This window comes from Onychomys torridus, chromosome 8, assembly GCF_903995425.1.
Source record: "Onychomys torridus chromosome 8, mOncTor1.1, whole genome shotgun sequence".
Classification (NCBI taxonomy): domain Eukaryota; kingdom Metazoa; phylum Chordata; class Mammalia; order Rodentia; family Cricetidae; genus Onychomys; species Onychomys torridus.
In genome coordinates, this window is record NC_050450.1 from 37,194,265 (window position 1) to 37,209,555 (window position 15,291).

The following is a 15,291-nucleotide window of genomic DNA, read 5'->3' on the forward strand; positions in this document are numbered from 1 at the left end:
TCTCATATGTGATATTTTAATGGGAGACAGCCTTTCTCATGAGTTTTTACACTGCTGACGACTCTTCTTCCACTTGCTACAGTGACAGTCTGTCTCTGAAAGAGGAAAGGGATGGTGAATCCTCTGGTCTTTCACTGCAAATGATTGCTACTTCATAGTAGGCTCCAAGTCAGGGCCCAAGGCCAGCCAGAAGGTAAGTTCCTCATAGCTTCATAGCTGCTTCCCAGTATTCTGGGTCATCAGACACGCAGGACCCCAGCTTCTGTGATAAAAACTCCTCCTTATTGAGAAGAGTCTTGGCATCACTTGACACGGTATCAATGAAGAGACTTTTCAAATAGTAAGTCTTTCTAAAGTAAAGGCCTGCGGCAAGTGGCCCCCCAGTAACAGAGGAAATATATTCAATGTATTTCAGTAATTTTTCTTCTAAGGACATGTCTTTGGTCCTTGTTAGCAAATGGAGAGACTTGAGGTGTGCCTTGATTCATTCACAGACACATTAAATCCTTGGCAATCTTCTCCAGTGAGGCATCATCCAGCCCAAAGTAAGACCTGTAGAGATCCAAGGTCTCCTCTACCTTCTGTGTTTTATCTCTGATCAAGCCCCCAAATGAAATGGTGGCCCATGCTCCAGCCTTCAAGGCCTCCAGCCAGATCTTCTGTTTTAGGAAATCCCTCTTCCGGTCAATGGCAGTCTCAGTAACACTGTGCAGGGACATCATGAAGATGTGGCGCTTGTGGGCTGGGAGCTCTCTCAGTAAGGTGGTCTCCAGCTCTGGGAAGTCAAAGGCCGACTTATCAAAGTTAGAGACCAAGAAGACTGGAGGCTCACTGGAGAGAGCCTTCTGAAGATGCTTTGAACAGTTTTCTCTGATTTCCTTTAAGACACCGTCCTTATTGAAAATCTTAGGTTTTCTCCTTTTTCATTACGTATATCATCATCTATCTTGGTACGGACAAAGTAGAACTTGGTATTCATCTTGGCGATGGCTTTGGCCAGATGTGCATCACTGTCTTTGAAACGTGTAGCCGAGATGATAACAAAGAAGTCATACTCACCAAACTTCATTTCAGTTAGGTAGTTTTGTGGTGGGAAGGTAGTGGACCCAATGCCAGGCAGGTCCCATATTGTCACTGTGGGAAGCTTTGGGTGTGGGTATGGAGTTCTCTTCATGGTTGTCTCTACCACCCCAGTGGGGGCTGCACCTTCTTCTTCATCCCTCACTCCCCTCAGGGCATTGATAAAGCTGGATTTGCCCACCCCTGTTTCTCCAGTCACCGCAATGTTCAGGGGGCTCTGTCGATGTTTCTCAGAGCATCGCTGATCACAGAAGCTGCTCCTGGAAGGTTCTTATTCTCCAGGTGGGATTCAATCAAGGTGATGGTTTCCTCGGAGAGGATTTTGCTTCCTGAAATTCTTAAAGAAGTTTTCAAAGCTGGATGCCAAAAGCTGAGCCATTGGAGCAGAGGGTCTGGAAGGCGTGCCTGTAGCTGTTTGCCATAGAAGAGGCTGAATAAAGGAGAAAGAAGACATCGTGATTATTATATAGCAGAGCAGGGCCTAGGATTTGTGCTACAGTAAAGCAGGATTTCGTCCTCTGTCCCTTTATAGGCAGAAGCACGTTCCTCTCTGTTCCTGGCTGCTGGCTAGATTTCTGGCCTGCATGTCCAGTGCCCTCTTGCTCAGACTCTACTTCTCCCACGGCTTCCCTCTTCCTTTGCTGTCCAATTCGAGGTCCATTTACTCCACACAGTCTCCTCCTCTGGTGTTGATTTCTTATTTAAAATCATCTTCAAATTCTGTTTACTCTTTTTAAATTTAATACCCATACATTGTAGAAACCCTGAGGGCACAGATCAACATATCAAAACTTTAAACAGCATCTCCCATGGAAAGCTCTCCCTCACGTGAATGCTTGCAAACATTGCTTCTCAGCCCTCGTGACCTCTGGTCTCTTAGCACAGCCATTCTAGTTCTCTCGTGAAGTCTGTGAATAAAGGGAGAAGGACCACGAGGTGGGGAGTGGAGAAGATTCCTTCCATGTCCCACAGAGGGCTGGACACATCACTCTCTGTGTGTAATAGACTGTTTTACTTAAAGAAGACAAATTATGTCATTTGTTGGAAAGTGGATGGAACTGGAGATAATCCTATTAAGTCAGTTAGGCCAGTCTCCGAAAGACAAATATGATTTCTAATCATGGGGCTTAGATTTTACATAGATATGTTAGTTTTCTACATATGTATGATATGAAATTGGAAGTGAAACTGTTTCCTAGGGACAAAGGGACTAATGGGTGTATTCTTAACATGCAGTATGTACATCTTTGAAAACTTCAAAAATAGATAAATAAAAAAGTCATTTGAAAGGAGATATGCATCTATGTCATCCATCATTTTTTAACAGGGAACCTAGGGGATGGTCTCAGTAGTAAGCAGACTCAGTGGTAAGCAAATTCTCCATATGTCCCTGCTTTCTTGTGTTCTGTAGACCTCAACCAAATAACAAAAAAATGAAAAACCCAACTGGATACAGAAAGAGAGAGAGAAAAAAAACAAAAGAAAGAAGAAAGGAAGGAAGGAAAAAGGAAGGAAGGAAAAAGGAAGGAAGGAAAAAGGAAGGAAGAAAAAGGAAGGAAAGAAAAAGGAAGGAAGGAAAAAGGAAGGAAGGAAAAAGGAAAGAAGGAAAGGAAGGAAAAAGGAAGGAAGGAAAAGGAAGGAAGAAAGGAAGGAAAAAGGAAGGAAGGAAAAAGGAAGAAAGGAAGGAAGGAAAAAGGAAGGAAGGAAAAAGGAAAGGGAAGGAAAAAAGGAAGGAAGGAAAAGGAAGGAAGGAAAAGGAAGGAAGATGAAAGAAAGTGACATTAAGGAAGACACTAAACAAAGTGTCCTTATTTTTTTAAAGTTAAGAACCCTGAAGAAATGTGTTCCCAAACCCCTTCTCTGAGAGAGAGTCAATTCTTCCCCACCCCCCAGAGTTAGACAGAGCTTTATTAGAAAAAGCAGGCCTGGAGAGAAAGGAAGAGGGCAGGAACAGAGAGGAAACACAGGAAGAGAGACAGAGTCTTAAGGCAGGAGAGACAGGGTGAAGATCAGACAGGTTTCCATTAGGAAGCCACACATGTTTTCCTCAAAGGTCCACAGATTTCATATTTTGGACTTTATAGGTCACATGCAGTTCCTGTCACATACTCCTACTTTAGTATAATCTTACAAGGACATTAAAACTGTTTCTATTTCATGTATTGTACAAACCCAGACTTCATGATAGCTTTGAGTGTAGATCTAAGTTTATCAACACCAATTGTAAAAATACCAGAACTTTGGAAGAACATGTAGATCCACAGTCGTATTCTTTTCTTTTGATGTTAGAAACACATACAGGGCTTTGAATTGCAGTTGAAACACAAGGTAAATGTAGTCAGTCAGGAGAGACTGGCTTGTTGCTCTAATATTCTAGTGTATGAAGATTTCAATCCAGAAGCTTCAGTTATACAGAATTCTAGTTGTGATTCTGCCAAACACCTTGTTGAAAGCCAGATCACCAATAACAGTAAGGGATATGGAGGATGGTGTCAATATAGATCCTATAATCATTAGGAATAATATATTAAAATATCAAAACTCTCATATGAATACTTTGAGACATTGTGTTTGAAGCTGCATGCATGTGTGCAGGTGCACATGCACATAGTATGAGTCCTGTGGATCTACTTTTCTCTGCCACTCTAGTGTTGGGACTATGGCCTTAATTGGTTCACATGTAGAAGTAATATTTAGGAACTCCTGGTCATCGTGGCTATAGAAATGAATATAAATTTATGTATAATGTATTACTTACACTCTACTATTCATGTCATAGTTGCTTGCAATGCATGAGAGTACCCAGTCTTGCATGACCATCTGAGACAATGGTTCTCTCCAATTCTTCCATGGAATGGAATGAGCTAAAACTCACTAATTGCCACCAGAATAAAGATATGGCATCTAAACTGTGATGGTCGGGTAGAAATAAACCCAATATTGTGTAACAGACTAATCTTCTAAGACATATTTTTCTGGAGAAGTTGCTTAGTAAGGACTCAGTATATAAGTAGAGAGATTTCCATGTGAGGCACAAATTGCTATACTGAAGACAAGAGTTATTAAACATGACCAAGGCAATGTTACACACAAAAGATCTTAGCTCTCTAATAAAAGTTTCTGAAGAAATTGAAATGGACGAAATTCCTGTTCAATATTTCAAAAATAATGACAACTATCTCAATCACATGAGAGGGGAGGAAGAAATGTTAAGGGGGAAATACATAGGATGAGCAGGAGATTATATATGAGAAGAAAGTGAGGAAGGGACTCTGGGGTAAAGGGAGCGACCCAGAGAAGCACAAGGGCACAGTGGAAGGCAGTAGGGAAAGGAATGACTAAAACATAGAAGGATGAATGGGAATGAATAATGACACATTTGTGTAGACATGCCGCACTATAACCCACCATGTTGTAGATGAACCGGAAATATAATAAGAATGAAAACTCAACGAGATCCAAGAGAATACTGATGAATGAAATTAGAATGAAAATGTAAGTTGCCTTAGAAAGTCAGAAGTGACATTGTGAAAGAAACCTTGAAAGTCCATTTTTAATAGCCACAATCACACACACACACAGCAGATAGGAAACCAAGGAGAAAAGGAGAGAAGGAAGGAAGAAAAAAAGAAGGAAGAAAAGATAGAGGGAAGGAAAGTGAGGTAAAGGAAAGAAGCAACCAAATTTCAGTAATTTACCAAGGAAATGGAAAGCATTGAACGATGCTCTCAAAACACTGATGAAAGAAATCTCAAAGAAAGCTCCAAAAGATGCTAAGATTCCCATGTCTATAGCTTATCAACATTAATGTTGTCAAAGTGTCTGTACTTCACATAGGGATCTACAGAGCCAACACAATCTCATTATAACATCAGTGTCATTTAAAATAGAACTAGACTGTGGAATTATAAAATTCACATGGACACACAAAAGATTGCAAATAGCCCAAACAATATGAATCAAAAAGAACAGGGCTAGGAAGCATCATAATACCTGATTTCAAGGCATAGTACAGAGCCACAGCAAACATTATGGCAGTGGCATGAAAACAGGCCCCTAGACCAACCAACTGACCAGAAGAGAAGACCCCGAAATGTCTCCAAACATGTACAGCCAACTGAGTGCATCGACAGTCAATCAACATCTCAGTAAGTCTTCAAAAACTAATACTGCACAAAGGACACATTGTTGACAAATGGAACTGGGCAAACTGGACTCCAGGCAAAACTAAAACTTGACCCTTATCTTTCATCCTATACAAAAGCCAGCTTTAAATGGGCCAAGGAGCTTAATATAAGATGAAGAATTTGGAGCTCCTAAAGGGAAATGAGTATGAAAAACTTGATCAGATTTTTCCACATAGAATTCCCAAAGCATAGGAAACAAAATCAGACTGACAAGGAGGATTTCTTCTAATGGAAATGCTTCTTAAAAACAAAGCAAATAAAAATACAGCAATGAGGCAATTTATAATGAAGAGCCTTAAGAGTGCATCATGTAACAGTCTCAATCAGAGAGACCATAAGATCTCAACAGGTGCAGAAAATGAATTTGACAAAATTCCTTAGAGTCACTGTGAAACACTTCAACAAAGTGAGATAGCAAGGTACTTCCTGGAACAACTGTGAAAACCCTATTTTTCCCCATTGACTCCTCCCAGTGTGAGAGGTGTTAGAATTGAATTGAACTTACCTTCTCCATAAAAAACTCTTCTTTGCTAAGGAGACTTTTAACATCATTTGCCACAGTGTCAATGAAGTAATTTTGCAAGTGGAAAACCTTTGAAAAGTAAGGACAGCTAATGTACTCTAATAGTTTATCTGTTAAGGATTTACCCTGCTCTTCTGAGAACAAATGTGAGACTTAATGTTCGCCTTGAGTTCTTCCAGTGGCACGTGCAAATCCTCAGCAATGTTCTCCAGGGATGCCTCATCCAGGCCAAGGAAGATCTGCAGAGGTTCAACAGTCGCTTCCAACTTCTCTATGTCATTTTTGGTCAAGCCCATAAATGGGATGTGCCCATGCTCTTGGCATTACAGATTCCTTCCAGACCTTCTGTTTCAGTGCAGCCCTCTTCTGGTCTTATGGTGGAATGAGTCACAGTTGGCAAAGTGAGCTGAAGAGGTCGGGTTTCTGGGCTGGGAGCTCCCTCAGAAGGGTGGTCTCAGCTTTGGGAAGTGTCAAAGTCAGACACATCAAAGTTGAGACTAAGAAGACTGGGAGGCTCCTGCTGGGTAACTTCCTTAAGTATTACTGGAAATGGAATTTCGAATCTCCTTTAAGGACGTTCTCTCTATTTAAATCTCTGAGGACGACCCACCCTGTTTGAACACTAGATCATGATCTGTGTGGGTCGACAAATAGAAAGTCCTATTCGCTTGCACAATGGCTTGGCTAGTTCTGCAATCATTATGTTTTAAAGCGTCCAGAAGAGACAATAATGAAGAAGTCATACTCCTCAAACTTGACTTTCTTCAGATAATCATGTGGTTGGAAGGCAGTGGACCCGATGCCAGGCAGGTCCCATAGTGTCACACTGGGACACTTGGAGTATGGGTATGAAGTCCTCTCTGTGGTTGTACATATGACTCCAGTGGAAGCAGCCGCACCCTCTTCATCAGGCCCCACTCCCCGCAGAGCATTGATGAGACTGGATTTTCCAGCCCCAGGCTCCCCCATCACTGCAATGTTCAGTGGGGCTTTCTCAATGTCACTCAGAGCATCTCTGATGGCAGAAACTGTTCCCCGAAGGTTTCCATCCTCTAGGTATGATCCAATCAAGGTGATTAATTCCTGAGACAGGACTTTGGTTTCCATCTTGAAATTTTGAAGATTGGAGTCAAGGCTGGAGGTCAAAACAGGGTCCTCCTTCTGGGGTGATGTAGAAGAGGAGGTCTGACCCATGACTGGGAGTAGTTGATATACTAAAGGGAGGAAAGAAACAGGAAGTTCAAAGAATTAGTTCAGACAGAGCAAGACAATGGGAAAGCAGAGCCTATGTAATGGCCACCTTACAAATGGGTTCTTCCCCCTTTTAATCAGATGCTCAGGACAGACTGCATTTACTTCTGGCCTGGATGTAATTTTGACTTGACTCCTATTCCTTTACCCTTGACCATTTTCCTCTTTAAAGCACTTTGAGTTCTTCAAGATCAAATTCAAACCTCTAAGACCAGCACTAAGGATGTTGTGCTATGGATCTAAAGTTTGAGGTCAGCCTGGGCTACAATACCAAGACCTCTGTCTGCAAAAGAAATTATCCCAAGTACAAAGCTTTGTCAGTCTCTTCAAATAAGGTCATATTATGACAAGCAAGTTGAGTTTCAGGCTTTCAGTTTTACTTTAATAATTGACATGAATGATAATTATTCAAATTCAACTGGAGAGCCCAACCCATGTTCAGAAGAAGTGGTCTTAAGGATTTAGGAGACCCTTGTTGTATCTATCCTGGGTTTCCTATGACTGTGATATCTAAGAAACTCCTTTTACTCTTTGGTGCTGAAAACCCTCTGTTTTGGCAATCAAAACCATGTGGTTGTGGTGGTCATAGGCTCTGGTGTGGGGGGAGCTGCCAATGTGGTTTTGTGAAATTCTGCATAATATGCCCATCAATTGTCCATCGAAATATTTGTGTTTGTATCTGTGAATTAGTACTGTTGTCTATGGTGGCCATGGAAGCTGCTCTTTATAGTGAGTAGGAGTATCATAGAGTAACTCACAATGGAGTTGAGAATAAGTGATGCTGAACGCTCAGCCAGAAGTGGGAAGTTTGTGTCACCCCCTCCAAGGCTCAGTGTAATGCAGAAGAGACAACAGAAAGGATGTAAGGACTGGAGGAAGGCTGGATGTTTTGACAATGTACAAAAGAAATGTTACTCGGAAGGGTAAACACTCAAATAATTCAGTCAATTAGTGCCCTAATGAGCTGTAGAGACAGTCATCAAGAGACTAAATAAAATGACCAATAAATACTTGAAAACGTTTTCAATAGCCTGAGCTATCAGAGAAGAGCAAATTAAAGCTGCTTTGAAATTCCATCTGAACAAAGTCAGAATAGCTACCATCATGAAACACACTAACAACAACAAATGCTGATGAGAACATAGAGAGAGGAACCGTTCACTGTCAGAAGTTGGTGCAGCTCCTCCAGAAATAAGTATGAACTTTCTTAAGAAAGTTCATCGCTGGCCCAGGAATCCCATTGATTCAACCTGAAGGACTCTTCGTCCACAGACCACAGAGATGAAAGCACATGCATGAAATGAAGTCAGTGTAGATATCTGTATACAGAAGAATGGACAAAGGAAACATGACAGAGACACAATGGGATTCTATGTAGCTGGGAAGGAAAATGAAACCATGACATTTTCAGAAATGTGAGTATAACTGGAATCATTGATCAGAGAGGAGAATCCTCACTTCAGAAAGACTAATATCCCACATTGTCTTTCACAGGCTGAACCTAACCTTAAAAGCATGCGTCTGCAAATGTATTTTTTTAGATCCCAGTCTTGAGAAGGGATCGTGAAAGGCTGAAGAGGTATTAAGAGAGTGGGCAGTCAAGCAACGAGGTTATATGTAAGCGGGAAGCAGAATCAAGGACTAACTAGAGGATTAAAATGAACCCACTGGAGGGAAGGGGAGATGGAGGCCACATAGGTTGGAGGGGACAGAAGAGGACGAGTACATTGACATGTGTGAAGAAGGTCACCTGAAATTGATGATTACAATAGATTAAAAAACTCAGCCAGTTAATAACTTTCAGTATCAGCTGGGTGGTGGTGGCACATGCCTTTAATTTCCGTACCTGTGAGGCAGCGGCATGTGCATCTTGTGAGTTCGAGGCAAGGCTGCCTCTACAGAGTTAGTCCCAGTACAGCCAGGGCTGTTATACAGAGAACAGGACAGAAGGGTGAGCTCTCCCAAATCTTTTGGTTTTATTTTCCCTAATGGTACAGCCACTGGAGGACTAGTTAGCGAAACAGCTAAGTGTTTTAGTTTTGTCTTTTCATATACCCATATGATGGCTCATCTTGGTTGCCAACTTGACTACATCTGGAATAAACTGAAACCTAAGCAGCTGAGAATACCTGTGCATTTTTCTTGATTAGATAATTTGAGATGGGAAGATATACCTTAAATCTGTCTACATCTTCTGGTGGCAACCCACATAAAAGGACATGGAAGAAGGAAGCTTTTGTTCTTTGCCTGCTTGCCATCATTGTCTCTGGCAAGTATATCTATCCTGCTGCTGGGGCATGCCTTTGCTGAATCCACTTCTTAGGGATTTCAATGTATACTGAAGACCAGCCGTGACATTCTGCCTCATGGATGCAAATAACTACTGGATTTCTTGTCCTTTCATTAGAGAGACATCTTCTGTTGGACTAGCTAGATCACAGCTAGTTAGCCACTCTACTATATCCCCCTTTAACAGATATAGATTCATGCCAGCAGTTCTGCTTCTTTAGAAATCCATGACCAAACTCCAAGAAGTGAGAAAATTCTGCCTGTATCACCCTAGGTGATGGATAGGTAAGATGGATGGCCAGCATCTGTGGATATTAATAAGTCATATTATAGAAACAGGTTTCAGAAGATCATCTGCTTTGTTAGGTTATATCTTTTGTGATCTATCACCAGGAATCACACCAGTACCCATCAGGAATAGAAACGTGACATCTGAGGGTCAGCAAGTGAACATCATGATAATAATACAGTCCCTTGAGACTTAGATCTAATAGCTAGAACTGGAAAAGTGTAAACCCGTTGTGGTGGTTTAAGCAGGAATGGCTCCCATAGACTCAGGTGTTTAAATGCTTGGCCCATAGAGAGTGGCCTTATTAGGAGGTGTGGCCTTGTCAAAGGAAGTGTGTCACTGTGGGGACATGATTTGAGGTCTCTTATGTTCAAGCTATGTATGCCCATGTGGGATACAGTCTGCTTTTGCAGCCTCTGGATCAAGATGTAGACCTCTCGGGCTCTCTCCAGCATCATGTCTTCTGCATGCTGCCATGTTTCAAGCCTTGAAGAAATGTACTCTTTACTATCAGCCAGCCCCAATGAAATGTTCTCTTTTGTAAGATTTGCTGTGGTCATCGTGTCTCTTCACAGCAATAGAGACCCTAACTAAGACACTCATGGACACTGAGCTTACCTGGACTTCATTCATGAATTGTGGATCAAAGATAGATGTTAAATTCACTAATGCATAAAACAAACTCCACTGGGAGGTTGGAGGGGTGGGATGATCAATGAGGGGGATCTTGATTGGTATGTAAAATGAATACATTGTTTTTCTTAATTAAAAAAAGAAACTCAACCTGCTTCACCAGGCTCAGAAGGAAATTACAATTTGTAATCCATGGTATTTATATCTACACCCCCACAATCACTTTAACACTAACTACATAAAACCCACTTAGCACACATTTCTGTTGGTGTAATCTTAACTAAAGCACATCTGCTTCCTGGAACCACTACACATTATGATAGGAGGCAACAATGGAGAAACCATCTCATCAACAAGTCCTAGAAGCGAAGGAAGGTTAGGAAATTTCAGGGGAAGCACGCAGGGAGGCTGGCACACTGGTATGAGGGTGAATGGACAGGCCTTGTAGTCTGTGGAAAGGACTGGATTCTGGGAGCAGCATCTTTGCAGCTTCCAGTTGACGCCAACCGTAGGAAACCCATTTGATGCAGGACCCAAGTGCATGCTCACTCCTAGCACAACAGTGTAAGAAAGAATTTACTACTCACTTGTATACTTTGGTCTACTACGTTGTGTTCACTGAATTTTAACATGATATTATTTTCCATTTGGTCAACATTAACAAATGTGATTGGGCTTTACACAATAAACAAAGGAGTTAATACAAAATGAAGGCTATTCATGAATAGATTTCCTATGCCAGGCTCTACAAAGTTCTTGCTTCATTATAACTAATCTGAATTTCCATCAAAGGATTCAGACATAAAACCCAGCCTAGCCTTGACATATACCGGAAACATCAAGGACTTTTGCATGTGGGTAAAATTCCTGCCATTACATATGTACATATGTGTTATTATAATAATTAAAGAGTAGATCATTAATTGAGGGATGGGAAGAGTTGGAATGAAGAAAGAGGAAAACTGGAGAGAAGTAGATGAAGTTCATCCATGAAGTTCTCAAAAAATATATTAAATGACAAAATAAATAATTTTGACATCTGAAAAAAAAAGAAAAAACTTCCTGAAGTTATTTGACACCATATGGAAAGTTTGAGAGAAAAATTTAAGTGCTGATTTTTTACAGGAAAATAGTAAATACCTCTGCATGATCCTCAAGTCAGTCCTGAGCATGGCATACTCTCTGAAGAGTTTAGAAAACCCCAACCTCAGTAAAGTCATCATTGAAAAAGTTTAAGCCCTGCTGTAGAGATAGTTTCCTCAGTGCAGATAAAATAGTTGATCTGAGACAGAGAAAAATGCCACTTAGTAGCTTCCTCTTCCAAACCCAACCCAAAGACCTTCCTATTCCACATGTGGTCCAGGTAAAGCTCATGGCTTCTCACAGATTCACTGTTCACCAGGTGATACCAGAGGGTGTTCTGATCCTAGAATTGTATCCCCAAGGAGTAAAAACAAAACAAAACAAAACAAAACAAAACAAAACAAAACAAAACAAAACAAAACAAAAACAACAAACAGTTACAGCAGAGCTGGGTGTGGTGGTACACACCTTTAATCTCAGCACTAGGAGTCAGAGGTCGAAGGATTTCTTTGAGTTGGAGTTTATTTTCATGTTCTAGACCAGCCAGAGGCACACAGAGTGATCCAATCTCAAACAAAACAAAGACAATAAAAACAACAAACAGCTACAACAACAAAACCGCACCTCAAACAGGTTACAGCATTGGCTAAGGAATCTGCTTACACAGCCTGCCCTCCTTCTCCAAGCTTAAACTCTCATTAGAAGAGCAACAGACCCAGGAATGCACAGGTGATAGAAAAGTTTGTTGCTGTCTTGATGGTGGGTTGGGGTCCTCTGTGGTGCAGAAGACAGAGAAGGGCCCTACCGTGAACAAATCCCTGAGCAAAATAAACCAGAATTCAATCTCTTCTGCCCTGGTGCCAGGAGTTCACCTTCCATGTCATAAGTAAGTAGGATTTTTAGTCAAGCTGCACTTAGAAATCCTTCACATACCTGCTCCTGAGTGATGATGTGAGTGGACCTCCTGAGAGGTCAGGTCTTCTCCAGGAGCAAGGTCACTGGGGTTGTTCTCTATGGAATCCTCTAAGCTGGGATGTTCAGGAGCCAGATGGGATGCAGAGTGCCGGTTCTGGTGTTTGAGGAGATCAGAACAGCTGGTAAGTGAAGGCTGATCTGCCTGGATTTCCTTCCAGATGCTGCTGCACAGTCTTTGCTCTCTGCTCTTCACGTCCTGGATCGGAATACTGCCTCTCTGGTCCCTAAAGGGAGGGGCTGCAGAGAGGGAAGGGTCTGGTTTCTATTCTTTGAACCAGCAGACTGTTTTACACAAATCAGCTGACTAGGTTTCACATCCTCCTTCAGAGAGGGAGGCGGAGCTCTGCTGAAGTGGCCTGAGTCCAGCTGCAGGGCTTCCTGAGTGCTTGGGTACCATGGTAACCAACTCCAGTGTCAGCGCTCCCTGGCACTGACCACTTTGCTTCCTATCTCAAGACCCTCTGCTCAGATGATGGCATCTATTGCTGGGCAGTGTTGACTTTCAGACCCGGGGAGCCCAGGGTGCAAGGGTTGCAGACATTTGCTGTACCCCACACCCTTGCTTGCTGTCCTGTTGACTTTCTCTCTCTCCCCCAGTGGACACTGTAAGTGGACATGTGTTTGTAGGGCTGTTGTCACTCAGGTCCCATTCACCTTACTGTGAGACAGCATTCTCACCGGCTCAGACTTCACCAATTAGGCAAGGCTGCCTGGCAAGTGAGCTCCAGGGAGAAACTGACTGTCACCCTAGCCACTCAGGGGAATTTCCAGTGTGATGGTGAACATCAGGTTTAGAGGATAACCTTACAGTGCTTGTAAAAACAACATTGTTTTAGCTTCTAAAAGTCCTGAGGAAGTTCCTTCTCCTTTGAATGTTCCTTGTCAGCTGCCCGAGATGGACCACTTCCTGGGGCTGCTGGGCTATTCTTAAAAACTGGCTAGTTGTTGTAAAACAATGCACTGCCCCAGCTATTCCTACAAAGTAACGGGTCACAAGATTAAACAGGCTAACTGCTGAGTTCTGCTTTTGTATGAGATACTTGTTTGCTTGGATGGCTGAGGCACCTGCTGGACATTTGTTATAAAATCAAGCCTTTCTCACACACCCAGACAGGATAGGAATTAATTTGCCTCCCCCAAATTATACCTTTGTGGGGTTTTTTGTTTGTTTCTTTGTTTTTTGTTTTTTCACCTAAAGATCATCAGAGTCTTAGGTAACCCCAAGACCAAGTTCTCAGCACAAAGGAGATTTATTTGCCCCAGAGGGACAGAGGGCAGGGAATAAGAGACAAAGATAAGAGGTAGAGGATCAGGGTGAAAGGGAAGGGAACAGATTAAGGGCCAGGGGTATTTGTCCTGGAGGAACAAAGGACTGCCTGTGGACAAGAGGGGAGACAGATGTGGGACATAGGCAAATGGAGGTTTTTCAAAGGTAAATAGGGAAACCCTGTGTTAGAATCAGGTGTTTAATTTTATCTGGACATATTAATTAGGTGAGCCAAAGACAGCTCTAGATTACTGGACTTTGATAGTTAGGCTCAGGAGGAGGAAGCAGCCAGCTATGGGAATAGATTTTGGAGGCTAGCTTTCAGAATGTAACCTAATAGATTTTAGCAAGGCACGGGGAATGTTAGAGAAGAGCAACGCCTGCCAGAGCCATGTTCATCATGCTTGTGCTGGTCAGAGTCCCCTCAACCTGTGTCTTTGTCTGGGGTGATCTCTCTATCTAGGGTGAGTAGTTGAATGCATTCTGTTCACCTAGGAAAAATTTTGTGACTCAACACTCACTGTGCTGATATCCACACTCATGATACAATTTATGTCATTCTCCAGGGCTTCTTGCCACCTTCCTGGTAGCCCTTACCTTGTGCACCATCCTCCATCCCATACAACCAAAAACTTGGTCCACATCTTTCCAAATATCCAGGTAATCTATGCAGATTTCTATGAAGCTCAGTACCCTGTCTCCTCTCTTCCAGGATCTGTCATCCCCTGTTCCCAGTGCCTGAATTCTCCCAATTCATTTAGCCAGGGGTGAGGGTGGGTCTCAGGCCCCTGCAGTCCTCTACCTAATAGAGTAATAATTGTGAAACCCTCCTGTATTGAGTAATAATTCTGGCCACCTTTTATCTTATTTCTTTTTTAAATCAGTTGAGATAACATTACCCAGAAGTATTTGTGTCGTGTCAGAAATCACGGAAGTTGATTCACACTGACACACACCTTTCATAGTCTCTCCACTTCTGAGGTCTTGGATGTCTTAATAAGAAGGCAGAGAAAGTGTCACTCACAGCTCACATGGGCTTTGAGAAGCACAGTTTTGGAAGGTCTGAACCATTCCATGCTCTTCTGAGCAGAACAGGAAGTGGGGTGTTAGAAAACACAGGATGGCTGTGGGATGACTCACGACTGACCCTGCTGAACTCAGTGCTGGGTGGAGTAGGTCACTGCAAATGCACAGGGCAAGTGTTTCTCTCTTTCCTTTCCTGGGTTTTGCAGGATCCGATGAGTGTCTCTGTGCTGTGCTGTCACTCCCGTGTTCAACAGTGTTGTCCTCGTCAGATCTGCTCATTAGTCATTTACCACCATATCTCACCATTCCAGGAACCTGCTGAACTCCTGCTCTTTAGCTCTGACCTGACTGTTAACTGCAGAGGTTAGTGATGGAGACCCAGTACACTGCTACCCACAACCCCATGCACAGTGGGGAAAGTTAAAGTGGCTGCTTTCTGACTCAGGCAGTAAAACAGCAGCAAATGACCTTGCAGGTGTAATTTTTAAGAAGAGAAAAAGGGGAGATCTGTGATGCAGTGTGCTAGGATGAGGTGGTATATTTGATCAGGCATGTTAATTAGGTGAGCCAAAGGGGGCTGTTGATTGCTGGCCTTTAATACTTTGTCATCTGGACCCTGGTAGTCTTTGTCAGGAGGAGGATTGCCAAAAAGGAATTTACCTTGGGGGCTAGCTTTAGGGATGTAATC

General features: G+C 42.4%; 1 pseudogene; it reads right to left on the reverse strand.

The window, feature by feature from the left end:
- Positions 1-7: 7 nt before the first annotated feature.
- On the reverse strand, positions 8-6,995 carry LOC118589359 (annotated as a pseudogene).
- Positions 6,996-15,291: the final 8,296 nt, after the last annotated feature.